We start from the raw sequence: 14,956 nt of genomic DNA on the forward strand, positions 1-14,956 counted from the left end.
AGGCTGGATGCCCCAGTGTAGGAGAATGCCAGGTCAGGGAGGCAGGAGTGAGTGGGTGGGTGAGTAGGGGAGCAACTTCATAAAAGCAGGGGTAAGGGAAGGGGATAAGGTGTTTCTGGTGAAGAAAAAGGAAAACTTCTGACATGTAAATATAAAAGATATGCCATAAAAAAGAACTAAAAAAGAAATTATAAAAACTAAGCTTGGTGGAACAGACCTGTAATCACAGCTACATGGGAGATTGAGGCAGAAGGATAACAAGCCTGCTTCAGGTATATTGAGTTCCAGACCAGCCTGGGAAACTGAGTAAAATTTTATTTGTGGTCGTTTGGCCCATGGAAAGTTGCACTATTTAGGATATATTATTAGAATAGGTGTGACTTGGAGGAACAGTACCACTGTGGGGGTTGGACTTTGAGGTCCTAAGCTCAAGCTCCAACCAGAGTGGATAATAGTCTCCTCCTGGCTACCTAGAGAGGACAGTTTTCTCCAAGATAGAGAACCCTCAGCTCTGACTTCATAAAAGTGCAAAGCTTCTGTAAGGCAAAGGACACTGTCCATAGGAGAAAATTATAACCAACAGATTGAGAAAAAGATCTTTACCAATCCTACATCTGAGAGAGGGCTAATATCCAATATATACAAAGAACTCAGGATGTTAGACTCCAGAGAATCAAACAACCCTATTAAAAATGAGGAACAGAGCTAAACAAAGAATTCACAATTGAGGAATACTGAATGGCTGAAAAGCACCTAAAGAAATATTCAACATCCTTAGTCATCAGCGAAACACAAATCAAAACAACACTGAGATTCTACCTCACACCAGTCAGAATGGCTAAGATCAGAAATTCAGGTGACAGCAGATGCTGGCAAGAATGTGGAGAAAGTGGAACACTCCTCCACTGTTGATGGGATTGCAAGCTGGTACAACCACTCTGGAAATCAGTCAGGTGGACATAGTACTACCTGAAGTACTATGGATGAAGTAAGAAGTGCCATGTCACTCCTAGGCATATACCCAAAAGATGTTCCAACATATAACAAGGACATATGCTCCACTATGTTCATTTATAATAGCCAGAAGCTGGAAAGAACCCAGATGTCCTTCAACAGAGGAATGGACACAGAAATTGTCGTACATTTGGACAAAGGAGTACTACTCAGCTATTAAAAACAATGACTTTATGAAATTTCTAGGCAAATGGATGGAACTAGACTCAATCATCCTGAGTGAGGTAACCCAGTCACAAAAGAACACACATGGTGTGCACTCACTGATAAGCAGATACTAGCCCCAAAAAGCTCTGAATGCCCAAGAAGCTTGGAATAACCAAGAGACAACTCACAGACCTTATGAAACTCAAAGAGAAGGAAGGCCAGAATGTGGATGCCTCAGTCCTTTTTAGAAGGGAGAACAACACACTCACAGGAGGAAATAACAGGGACAAACAGAGGAGCAGGGATTGGAGAAAAGACCATTCAGAGACTGCCTCACCTGGGGATCCGCCCAATATGCTCGCAGGATTGTGTTATGGATGCCTCAGAGGCTCTGCCAGAGTCACACAGATACAGCTGAGGGTGCCTGCAGCTAACCATCAGACTGAACATGGGGACCCCAATGAAGGTGCTAGAGAAAGGACTGAAAGAGCAGAAAGGATTTACAACCCCATGGAAAGGACCACATTATCAACCAACCAAATTCTCCAGAACACTCATGGACTAAAACACCAACCAATGAGCACAAATAGAGAGACCCATGGCTCCAGTTGCATATGCAGCAGAGGATGACATTGTCTGGCATCAATGGGAGAAGAGGCCTTTGGTCCAGTATAGGCTGGTTTTCTCAGTGTAGAAGAATGCCAAGGTGCTGAGGTGGAAGAGGGTGGTTGGGAGAAGGAGCACCTTCATGGAGACAAGTGTAGGGGAGGAGGAATGGGATTGGGGGGAAAGGGGATAACATTTGAAATGTAAATACAGAGAATAACGAATTAAAAAAGGGAAAAAAGAACCCTCAGATCCTTCTCTAGCACCATGTCTGCCTGCACACTGCCATGCTTCCCACCATGATGATAATGGACTAGACCTCTGAAACTGTAAGCCAGCCCCAATAAAATATTTTCCATTATAAGAGTTGCTTTGGCTAATCTGTAGAGGCTTGATGTCCCACAGAAAGGGAACACTTGGCAGGGAGGGGAAGATCCTCTCAGAGTCAAAGGGAAGGGAGTATGGGGGAAGAACTCAGGGAGCGGGAACTAAATATGACATTATTGAAAATTAAAAGTTGATGTGAAACTGAGGTGGGGCATAGTTCAGGGGTAAAAATGCTTATGTAGTGTTATAATGCCATTGGTTCAGGCCACAGAAGTACAAAAAAGTTTTTGAAAACCTTTTTGGAAAAGTGGACTCAGGTCAAATAAATGACAAACAGAAAATGCAGGACTGATAGAATTCCCTGTATTATCTGAACAGATGCACATCTGGCCTCTGCCCAAGTACTTCCACTGATAGGTAGGTCACCGCTTCTTGAATTAGGCCAGGCAGTAGTTGCATAGTAAATATAATTAAGTCTGCAGCAGATTGAACAGGATTCTGCTTCTCCTTGCTGCAGCCACAGTTCCCTTTGGAACAACACAAATTGAATTCTGTATCTGAAGTGTGTGGCTGCCTTTAAAATTTATGAAATGTTTTCTCTTCAGATCAAATGCTTAATTCCATGAAGTATTCTGTACGTGATATTGCTCTGAAGATCTACTCTTTGTGTTTGCTTGAGCATTCCCTTTTCTCTTGATTCCCTGCAAAATGTGTGATAGAAAAACAAAGTTTCTCCAATGCAGATCATTGTGGAAAATTAATACCCTTGATTTAATGATGAGCACCAAAAGGCGATTGTTGTTGACATTAAACGAAATGTATTGTCCTATGTCTCTGTGTGTATTTGTTTATGTGTATATACAGGTGCAAATGCATGTTGTAGGCATGTGTATATGAAGACCAGAAGTTGATGTCTGTGTTTTCTTCCTGTTTTTTCCAAATGATTTGAAGTAAGCTCTGTATATGAATCTGGAGCTCACTTAAACTGGCTGGGTAGAAAACCCCAGTGATCTTCCTGTCTTTTCCTCTTCATTGCTGAAATTACAGGTTGTGCCTAGCTTGTCACCTGAGTACAAGGAATAGAACCCAGATCCCCATGTTTCTGTGGCAACCATGTTACTAAGTTATCTCCGCATTCCTCTATTATCTTACTTTGACCCTCTCAAGCAACCATATACTATCATTATTGGTCAGGGTTTACCAATAAACAACAGAGGTACAGAGAACAGAACTTGTCTGAGGGCACAAAAGTCAATACAAGATCAACTGAAATCTAGCTGCCAATATGCATTTACTGCAGAAGATTTTAACAAATTCTTTTAAATTAGAAGTTAGAGTTAGAATTTTGGTATTTAAAAATCATTATGTTTAATCTATACACACCAAGAAAACTTTGACTATTTGACTATTTCCATGTTATGTTTTGTTTTACAAGTGCTTTATGCTTAAGTAAGATTTCAATGCATACTATCAAACCTTTAAAAAAGTCAAGTACTGACAAAATTATATTCATATAGTTTTATGCCAAAATGCTTTTAAAAATCTGTACATGTATCTCTCTTTTAAAAATAAAGTTGTAAGAAAGAAAACAAACTTAAAAAAAAGAAACGTATAGAATAATATATTTCTTGATCTTAGCATGTACATCACTGTACTTGTTCAAAACCACCTTCTACTAACCTCCATTTTCTCAACAATAAAGGGACTTCTGGGGAAATCACCATCCCTAACCTCAAGCTGTATTATAGATCAATTTGATAAAAACTGAATGGTATTGGTACAGAGACAGGCAGGTAGATCAAAGGAATAGAATTGAAGACCCAAAAATGAACCCACACACCTATGGTCTTTGACAAAGAAGCTAAAACCACCCTGTGGAAAAAAGACAGCATTTTCAACAAATGGTGCTGGTTCAACTGGCAATCAGCATGCAGAAGAATGAAAATAGACCCTTTCTTATCTCCTGTACAAAGCTCAAGTTCAAGTGAATCAAAGATCTCCACATTAAACCAGGTACACTGAGACTAATAGAAGAGAAAGTGAGGAAGAGCCTTGAACACATAGGCTCAGAAGAAAATTTCCTGAAAAGAACACCAAGGATTTATGATTTAAGATCAAGAATTGACAAATGCGACTTCATAAAATTGCAAAGCTTCTGTAAGGCAACATTGTCAATAAGACAAAATGGCATCCAACAGATTGGAAAAGATTTTTACCAATCCTACATCTGATACAGGGTTAGTATCCAATATATACAAAGAACTCATGAAATTAGACTCCAGATAATTAAATAACCCTATTAAAAATGGGGGACAGAGCTAAACAAAGAATTCTCAACTGAGGAATATCGAATGGCTGAGAAGCACCTAAAGAAATGTTCAACATCCCTAGTCATCAGGGAAATGCAAATCAAAACAACACTGAGATTTTACCTCACACCAGTCAGAATGGCTAAGATCAAAAACTCAGGTGACAGCAGATGCTGGTGAGGATGTGGAGAAAGAGGAACACTCCTCCATTGTTGGTGGGATTGCACGCTGGTACAGCCACTCTGGAAATCAGTCTGGCAGTTTCTCAGAAAATTGGACATAGTACTACCTGAGGACCCAGCTATACCACTCCTGAGCATATATCCAAAATATGCTCCAACAAATAAAAAGGAAACATGCTTCACCATGTTCATAGCAGCCTCATTTATAATAGCCAGATTTCCTTCAACAGAGGAATGGATACAGAAATTGTGGTACATTTACACAATGGAGTACTACTCAGCTATTAAAAACTATGAATTTATGAAATTCTTAGGCAAATGGATGGAACCTGAAGCTATCATCCTGACTGAGGTAACCCGGTCACAAAACAACACACATGTTGCACTCACTGATAAGTGGGTTTTAGCCCAAAAGCTCAGAATACCCAAGATACAATCCACAGAGTACATGAAACTCAAGAATATTGATGACCAAGGAGTGGATGCTTCAATCCTTCTTAGAAGGGGGAACAAAATATTCACAAGAAGAAATTCACAGAGACAAAGTGTGGAGCAGAGACTGAAGGTAAGGTCTTTAGAGACTGCCCCACCTGGGGATCCGTCCCATATACAGTCACCAAACCCAGACAATATTGTAGATGCCAAGAAGTGCATGCTGACAGGAGCCTGGTATGGCTGTCTCCTGAGCCTAAGAAATACAGAGTCAGATGCTCTCAACCAACCATTAGACTGAGAGCGGGGACCCCAATGGAGGAGTTAAAAAAAAGGTCTAGAGGAGCTGAAGGGGTTTGCAACCTCATAAGAAGAACATCAATATCAACCAATCAGATCCCTAGAACTCCTAGGAACAAAATCAACCAAAGAGGACACATGGAGGGAGCCATGGCTCCATTTGCATATGTAGCAGAGGATGGTCTTATCAGGCATCAATGGGAGGAGAGATCCTTGGCCCTGTGTGAAGACTCAATTCCCCAGTGTAGGAGAATACCAGGACTGGGAGGGAGTGGGTGAGTGGGTGGGGGAACACTCATAGATGCAGGCAAAGGGAGAATGGGATGGGGGATTCCAGAGGGGAAACAAGGAATGGGAATAACATTTGATATGTAAGTAAATAAAATATCTAATGAAAAATAAAATTTAAAAGATGACATCTAGATACAGTCACACAATTATTCAGTGTTACAGATCTATTCAAATCCAAGCCCAATGAAAACCAAAACTGGTGCACTCCTTTATTGATGGACATTATCATAGACGAAAGGTGTACTTGATCACAAAATTATTACATAGACTATTCTTTCCACAAACACTGTATTTAAAAGAAAATGGAAATTCCTTTCAGAAAAATCCAAACAGATTTCAGGAAATGTACAGTGATGTACCATGATTTCACATTTATTCCATAGAAAAGTATGCAATATACTTCCGGCTTCCTTGTGTTTATCCAGGTATACTCCATAGTGTCTTTGATGTCTTCAGTAGAAAGGCACAGTAATGCCAGTTTTTAATCAGGAGTGAGAGTGATATAGTGAATATTTCATTTTGAGGAGTTGGCAAAAGATTATTTTTAAGTTTACTTCAAAGGAAAAGGATGAAATAATGAAAGATGAAAGACTGATTCATAATCTGTGTGCTCGTTAATTCAGAAGACGCCGCAGTCCCATTTTTATCTGCTGCCCGGGATCCTTCGAAGATAATTGATGTAGGTCTCTGTTTCATTGCATTTGCTGCCACTCACTGCATTGTTTGCCAGATTAGAAGTATTTGATATACGTTTATGTACTACATGTAATTTCAGTGTGACATCTCATCTTTGTTCATCTTTCACGGCCAGCTGATGGCTTCAAATTGGCTCTCCAGGAAATCTTAATTCACTATTATCTAACTGCCACATTAAAAAATAATGAGGGAAGGACTTCATCACCTGCCATTTCAGACACAATTCTCTAAGCCCTGAACACTCGGAACTACAGCAAGATTGGTTGGGTGGAATATTAAATGACTGAGCCCAGTTCATAACAATTTGATGAAGATAATATTTTAGATCCCATGAGTTGATTTTCATTCCTGAAATTATGAAACCAGGAAGGATTTCTAAAACAATTCTGAGGACCTCATTGCAGTCCGCAGGACCAAATAGATAAGGAACATAATGGCAAACACAATAGCATATAGGAAACTAATAGTTTTGGCTATCCCAGGAACTCTTGAGTGATTGGAACACTGAGCAAGAGTCTAAGTGGTTGCTACAGAGCCACAAGAAAAGACATTCAGCAGTGCGCACTGTAGGCTGCAAGAAGCCATTGCTTCTAAGCTTCCGTGCTGACACTGCCTTTCATTTAGTGAGAAATAATCTACAAGAAGAGATAGCATGGGCTAGAGAGATGGCTCACTAGTTAAGAGCTCCCATTGCTCTTGTAGAGGAGCCTAGGTGGCTCACAACTATCTTTAAAACACATTCCAAGGGATCAGACCCTCTCTTCTGACCTTCACAGGCATCACATGCACTGTGCACAGTGCACATACATACATGTGAAACACTCATACAGAGTAAAAATAAATAAATAAAAAGGGATGGCATTTGGAATTCTAGGAAGGGAGCAAAGCTATCTCAGTGAAGTCATGCTTGACTTCCAAAGAGGTTGCTAGGAAACCACATTGAGTAAAGTGAGGTTTCAGAAGCCCCATATCAGGTTACAAAGTGGGAGCTTTCCTTTTGAAATTAAAACAAACTTATCAAGACTGCAGAGACTCTGGGAATGAGCAACATAGGAAAAAAAACAATAAATCTAGTGTTCTTCACAATGAAATCTGTCAAAAATAAAAACATACCTTTAAAAAAGGAACTATCAGGCTGGAAAGATCATTCAGCAGTTAAGAGCACTGACTGCTTTTGCAGATGTTCTGAGTTCATAACCACATGGTGGCTCACAACCTTCTGTAAAAGGATCTGATGCCCTCTTCTGGTGTGTCTGAAGATAGCCACACTGTACTCGTATGCATAAAAATAAAAATAATTAAATCTTTTTTATAAAAATAAGTAAAGAGAAGGGGTAACTATCAAAAGAATTTAACAGGGCGGGTAAGGCCTTTGATCCCAGCATTCAGAAGGCAGAGACATGTGGATTTCTGAGGTCAAGGCCAGCCTGGTCTACAGAGCAAGCTCCCAGATAGCCAGGGTAGCACAGTGAAATGCTGCCTCATTTTAAAAACAAATTACCAGGACCCCTTTAGTCTGGAATGCTGAACTCGAAGTTTCACAAATTTTTAAGTTTTCCACAAGGGGGGAAAAGAAGGTATAGACCATAAGCACCATGGAGCATATGTAATAATTGCTTTGCTCTGTGTCCAGTGGAGGTAGATGTAAAATCAGGGCAAAGTCCTAGTCAGACTCTGAGATGATTGGTGGAGGGACATGGGCAATTAAGCCACGACTCCAGAGGGTTAGGGCAATCCATGTGCAGAGTCTGCCACTCTCTATTCTGCTTTTTGCTGGCATCCTTTCTCATTGACCACCAACCCCAATGAAAAAGACAGAGACATTGATAAAATAAGTAGGAGACAGCTAAGTAAGTTGATCTTATATGGCTTCGTCTTTTTCTTTCTTTTTACTGGATATTTTCTGCATTTACATTTCAGATGTTAACCTTTCCCCCAATCCCCTCATCCTCCCATTAGTTCCACAAAGATGCTCACTCTCCCAACCACCCTCTCCCACCTCAACACCTTGGCATTCCCCTACACTGGGAAACTGAGACTTCGCTGAACCAAAGGCCTCTCCTCCTATTGATGCCAGAAAATGCTGTCCTCTGCTGCATGTGCACCTGGAGCCATGGGTCTCTCCATGTGTGCTCATTGGTTGGTGTTTTAGTCCACTGGGAGCTGTGGTAGGTTTGGTTAGTTGATCATTTTGTTCTTCCCATGGGGTTGCAAACACTTTCAGCTCCTTCAGACCTTTGTTTACTTCCTTTATTGGGGTCCCTGTGTTCAGCCCAATGGTTATCTGCAAGCATCCTCCTCTGTATCAGTATGGCTCTGGAGGAGCCTCTGAGGAGGCATCTGTATCAGGTTCCTGCCAGTGAGCACTACTTGGCATCAGCAATAGTGTTTGGGTTTAGTGGCTGCACATGGGATGGATCACCAGGTTTAATGCATGTAACTTAAGGAAAAATAAGGGATCTGTCTAGTATCCTTTTTGTGGATCATTGTAGATGCATCTGTCCAAACTCATGAATGCTTTAAACATATACAAGGTTTGTATAATAAGTGTACCTTCACAAAGCTGAAAAAATTATTTTTAACATTACTTTCATATTACTCGTCCTCTTTTTTATTATTATATTTATACGAGTACACTGTAGCTTTCTTCAGACACACCAGAAGAGGGCATCAGATCTCATTACAGATGGTTGTGAGCTACCACATGGTTGCTGGAAATTGAACTCCAAACCTCTAGAAGAGCAGTCACTGAGCCATCTCTCTAGCCCGAAAAAAATCTTAAACAAATGTAGATGGTTGTGTAAGATGATAACATGAAGCAAAAATAGATAAAAGTAATATAAACTGTTTTTTGCTCATGGGGTTGTATTTATTTGTTTTGTTTTTGAATGTGTCAGGTTCTCACTGGCCTCAACGTTACCAGATAGCTCAGGCAAGCCTCTGCCTAATGATCTTCCTTCCTAGTACTGGGATTACAGGTGTATGCCTGCATACTGAGTCTCTCTGAACTACATTTGCCTCTCTTTTGTACTTTAAAGCAAAATGCTTACTTACAGTATTACAAATTGGCAATTTGAATGAGAATGCCCCCATAGACTCATATATTTGAATAACTGGTACCCAGTTAATGAGACTGTTTGGGAAGGATTGGGGGTGTGGCAATGTTGGAGGAGGTGTGTCACTGGGGTAGGCTTTGAGGTCTCACACTGCCATTCTCAGTGAGTTCCATATTTCCTATTTGTGGATCAAGATGTTAGTTCTCAGTTGTTGTCATGCTGTGCCTATTACCTCTGTTCCAACAACAAGGACTCTAACCTGGAAACATACGTTTAATTAAACTCTCTTGTAGGATGACTTGGTCACTATGTTTTATTACAGCAGGAGAAAAGAATCTAATATACAAACAAACAAAAGCAGAACTATATTGTATAGTAGTTAAGAAAAAAGCATGTTTTCCTTCTTGAACCTTAGTTTCTCAATCTATAAAATGGGGGAAGTCAGTGCCTTCTTGATAAATGTGCATGTTCATATTAATCTCTATTTCATTTTCTATATATTTATATAATTTACAAATGGAGAACTGGAAACACTGAAAAGTTAGCCAGCGCCTGTTCAAATTCAATAGGTACAACATGGTACAGCTAAACCAGAGCCTGGCGGTCTGGCTGCTGAACTGATGCTTGTGGTGTAGAGTCTTATATCAGTGCCCAGGGCCATGTACATGTTTAGTAATGCTTGTCTTAATCAGTTCTATTATTAATGTACATAAGTTATGTATCTTAAGCAACAAAGGACTATTTTACAAATTTCTGGACACTAAGAAGTCCTAGAACAATGTGCCTGCATGTTCAGGGTCTGGTTCATGAATGATGTTTTTTCACTTTGTCTTTACTCAGTGGAAGTGAGGAAGGATCTCTCTGATGCTTTGTTTATAAGGAAATCAATTGGGCCCATTCAGGCTTTGCCCTCATGACTTCATCTTCTCTTAATGTCCCATGTCCTGGATATTAGAGGGTGTCTTAGTCAGGGCTCTATTGCTATGAAGCAACACCATAACCAGAGCAACTCTTAATTTAAAAAAAAGCATTTAATTGGAGCTTTCTTACAGGGGGTTAATTCATTATCATAATGGTAGAGAGCATAGTGCCATACAGGTAGACCTGGTGCTAAAAAAGTTACCAGAGAGTTCTATATCCAAATGCAAAGGGCACAGGAAGAGAGTGACACCAGGCTTGGCTTGGGCTTTTGAAACATCAAAGCCCACCCACAGTGACATTCTCCAATAAGACCATATCCACTCAAACTAGGCCAAATTTCCTCATCTTTTTCAAATAGTGCCATTCCCTTAGGACTAAGTATTCAAATGTATGGGTCTGTGAGACCATTCTTACTCAAACCATCACATTCAGCATGCAACAAGACAGAGCACAGACAGGTAGCTAAAAGATTAGAAGCCAACCCCTAAGAAGTGTTGTTTTATTTCATTTCCCTCACCACTGCTTGTAGCAAGTGCTATTTATTCAACCAGGTATAAAAAAAAAAAATATGTGTTGAAGACTCTTGGATTTTTGGATTGTGTCCACAAATGGATTCCTCAGTAATTTTAAAACCAATGATATAAAAAAAATCCATTATATAAAGTGTTTTTCTGCTTTTAAGTCGAGTGCAAATAACAAACCTTGTTTTTAAAGACAGGTCTCACTATGTAGCTCTGACTGACCTGGAACATACTAAGTAGATCAGGTTGACCTTAAAGTCACCAAATTCCATCTGTCTCTGCTTTCCAGATACTGGGAAGAAATTTCTACTGAGTGCTCCCAAACTGCTTTATGTGGGTAAAATCCCAGGCTTGCTCATCTTGGGCTACCATACTAAATTACTGTGGTCTAGAGAGCTGATAGATCTTACAGATCTCAAAGTTGGGGCAGCCAAGATCCAGGGGCACCCAAATTCAGTGTCTTTTTTTCTAATTCATGTAAGAGAACATCCTATGAGGGAAGGGACCAGACCTCTTTCTGTGGGCTCCTTTTTAATTATTTTATTTCTGATTTTAAAACTTAGTTTAACTGGTACATAAAACAATAAACACTGTACACATTAATGAGATGTTATACTACAGTTTCACATATATATATATATATATAATGTTTAAATCAACAGGTATATTGCATATTTATCTACTCAAATAGTTATTATTTCTATGTCGTTAAATTTTTCAAAAATTTAAGGTCTCCAATTTTGGGGACCAGGCATTGCTATATAATTTTTCTATCTCCTGCCTCAGCCTCCTGTTGGTTGGGCTGGAAGGCCTAAGATATCATGATACAATCCTAACTTCTCCTTTTTAAGGCTACTTGTCCAATTCAAAAAGGCTTAGTCCTCATGCTCTAAAAACAAACCACATGAAATTCTGACCTCCTAATATCATCGCCTTAGTGCTTAGGATTTCAAATCATGAACTGGAAATCACAAAGCTTTACATCAGAACATGCCCTGCAGAAGAGTCTGCCTGCTGCTAGCGTTACAGCTGAGATGAGTATGCATGTTCTGCCAGTATCCAACCTCACCTAGAATCATCAGGTTATCTTCAGATCGAAAAAGACATAAGAAACATTGGGTATGATGAGTACATCGTTAATCCGTGCTCTTGGGAGGCAGAGATAGGCAGATATCTGGTCTATAGAGGGAGTTTCAGGACAGCCAAGGCTACACAGAGAAACCCTTCTCAAAAAAAGGAAGGAAGGAAGAAAAAAGAAAAAGAAAGGAAAAAATAAAAGAAAGGAAAAAGCAAAAACTAGAGATAACTGGACTAAACCCTTTGTATATATGTCAGCTAAACAAAGGCAAAAACCACAAAGAAACCCTTAGTGGCTTTCTCTGAATGCTGGAGTTAACAACTGTTCATTTAAAAATTGTACGTGTAAGACTTGTGTTCAGCAGGTAAGAGCACTGGCTGCTTTTCTGGAGCACCCATATGGCAGCTCACAACTCTCTGTAACACCAGTTTCAAAGAGATCCAAAGTCGCCTTCTGGCCTCTGTAATGGACATCAGGCATGCATGTGATACACAGACATACATGCAAACAAAACCCCATACACATAAAGTAAGTCACTGATTTGGGGTGTTCAGTATATGCCAAATGCTTTGTTTAGCAAAGAGGAAATGAACACAAGCAAGGCACAGCCTCAGGCTTTGGGTTCCTCACAATAAGACATAAATCCAAACCAGAGTGCCTATTAGTTACTCTCTTCATTGTTGTGGCCAAAGTGCCTCTAGAGAAGCAACATAAGGGAGGAAGGGTCTATTCTTGCTCATGCCTTCAGAGTATGTAAGTCCACTATGATGGGAAAGGATGGCATCCAGATCAGCTTCCAGATGCAACTGCAGGAATGTGGGACTGCTTACTCACTTTGTGATGGACCAAGTAGCAGAGACAACAGAAAGTAGAGCCAGAGTAGAAACCCTATAGTCATCTCCCATTGATCGGCTTCTCCCATTAACCCCCCCCCCACATCCCGAAGAGTCCACAACCTCCCAGCTATGGACCAAGTATTCAAACAGATGAGCCCCTGGGGCAGCACTTTATATCCAAATCAAGAAGTAGTGTGAAAGACAAGTATGGTGGTGGATGCCTTTTATTCCTAGCACTTGGAATGCAGAAACAGGTGGATTGCTGTGAGTTCCAGGCCTGCCAGGGCTACACAGTGATACCCTGTCAAAGTCATCACCATCATCTAGTGGCATAAGGGTGATAGTCTTCCAAGAGGAGAAAACACTTGAGCTGGACATCCCATGCTGAAAGAATGAGATATCAAATGTGGAGTCAAAGAGCAAGAAGTACCAATGAAGATGCTACAGCAGGCTTCCTAGAGCACACACGCTGAGTCTGCTGCCCTGCACCTCTGGTGCCTGTGCTTACAACAGTGGCTATATTAGTAATTTTCTTCAAGGACTGGTGAGCTCTTGGTCCCACCTTGTCAGTTTCCAGGCTAAATTGTGGCCCTAATTTTTACTAGCTAGATTTAACAAATAAAAATGTAGGAGCGTCATTAAATGGAACTCCGGGTAAGCTGTCACTGTTTTCACATAAGCATGGGAAGCAACTATACTAAAACTGTGTTGTCTGTGTGGTGTTTGCTTTAACCAGGCATCGTCACGACCCTACCTGGAGGAATGCTCAGTAAGTCTTAGCAGAGGTATGAGAAACGGGAAGAAACATGAAAAGGTGAGGGAGAAAGAAGAGCTATTTCACACTTCAGGAGAGAATGGATACAATGTGGTATGGGCCTGAGGAGGGTGGGCAACTCATCAAAGTCTAGAAACCACACAGAATCTAGCCACACATAACCACTTTTGGTTATACCGATTACAGTGTAAATAGCCAGTTCCCCCCTTTTTTGTTAAACAGCCTGCCCTCCTGTGGTAGGAAGGAGTATTTAAGCTTTCAATTTTATCCTGCAGTTCATAAGGGCAAAGGGCTCCCTGAAGCCAGCCATCTGGAAAGGAGGATGTGATTCTAGGAGTTTGTTTGTTTTCGTGGGAGACAGGGAAGGAATGAAGAAAAAGATGAATTGTTTCTTCGTGTGAGGTACCAAGGGAGTAATGTTGAAATGGGGTTTTCAAATTGTTCAAACTTTGTGCAGGCCAGCAAAATGTTTCCAAGAAATTCAGACCAGAAAAATAGGATAATATACTGTACGTAAGTGCAGGCAGTAGAAGATTTAGCTGGATAAACCATTAACTACTATTTAAACGTTAACTGCAACTGTAGTGACTGTGGAGAGATGGAGAAAGTCTGGATCTGAAGCAAGCCTCTTCTTGTCATTAACCTTGCTTAGTAGTTACTGGATGCTGATTCTACCATCGCATAGGTTCTGTTCTCCACCGTGGACAGATGAGCCCACCAAGGTGCTGTATTGCAAATCTCACATGCTGCCATCTTCTGGAGCAATCCAAAGTCTTCCAATGGGTCCCTTCTCATAAGACACAAGCTCACAGCTCTTTCGTGCCCTCATTACCAAGCCTTTGTCATCAGCCTCCCAGATCATACTCCCAGACAGCACTCGGGCTTTAATATTCCTTGAACCACCTCCTCCAAACTCTGTCTCACAAATTGAACCACGACTTTCTGTTCTGTTTTCTCACTTCCCAATCCAGCCTACCCCTTCAAACCAAAACAGAGTTCTTGAAGCATGTAACCAGGCTCCCCAGCCAATTGTCCTTCTCCCAGCCTGGACTGCCTTCATAATCACGTGAATCATTTTGATCTACTATTTAAGTTCCTCAGCCTTTCTATCCCTCAGCTAGGCTTGCCTCTCAACTCTGCCTCAGACTGACCATCTCTGTACTTCCTTTTGTCAGGGGCAAGAATAACCGTAGTGGGGTAGACTAGTACCAGAGGAAGGTAAAATACCCCCATCAGTTTTATCTTTGAGATGCTTTGCTTTGGTTATTTTGCCTACCCTGAATAAACTACTTCTCTTTTCCATGTTTCTGCTGTTATAAACTTTCTATGCTTTTTAAAAAAATAAACTAGATTAATGTAACAACCAGACTCTCTATTACTGTGACAAAATGCTTGACATAAACAATTCCCAAAAGGAAGGATTTATTTTAGCTTATGGTTTAGAGGGTTCATACTATAGTCTGTT

Source organism: Micromys minutus (genome assembly GCF_963924665.1).
Source record: "Micromys minutus genome assembly, chromosome: X".
Lineage (NCBI taxonomy): Eukaryota > Metazoa > Chordata > Mammalia > Rodentia > Muridae > Micromys > Micromys minutus.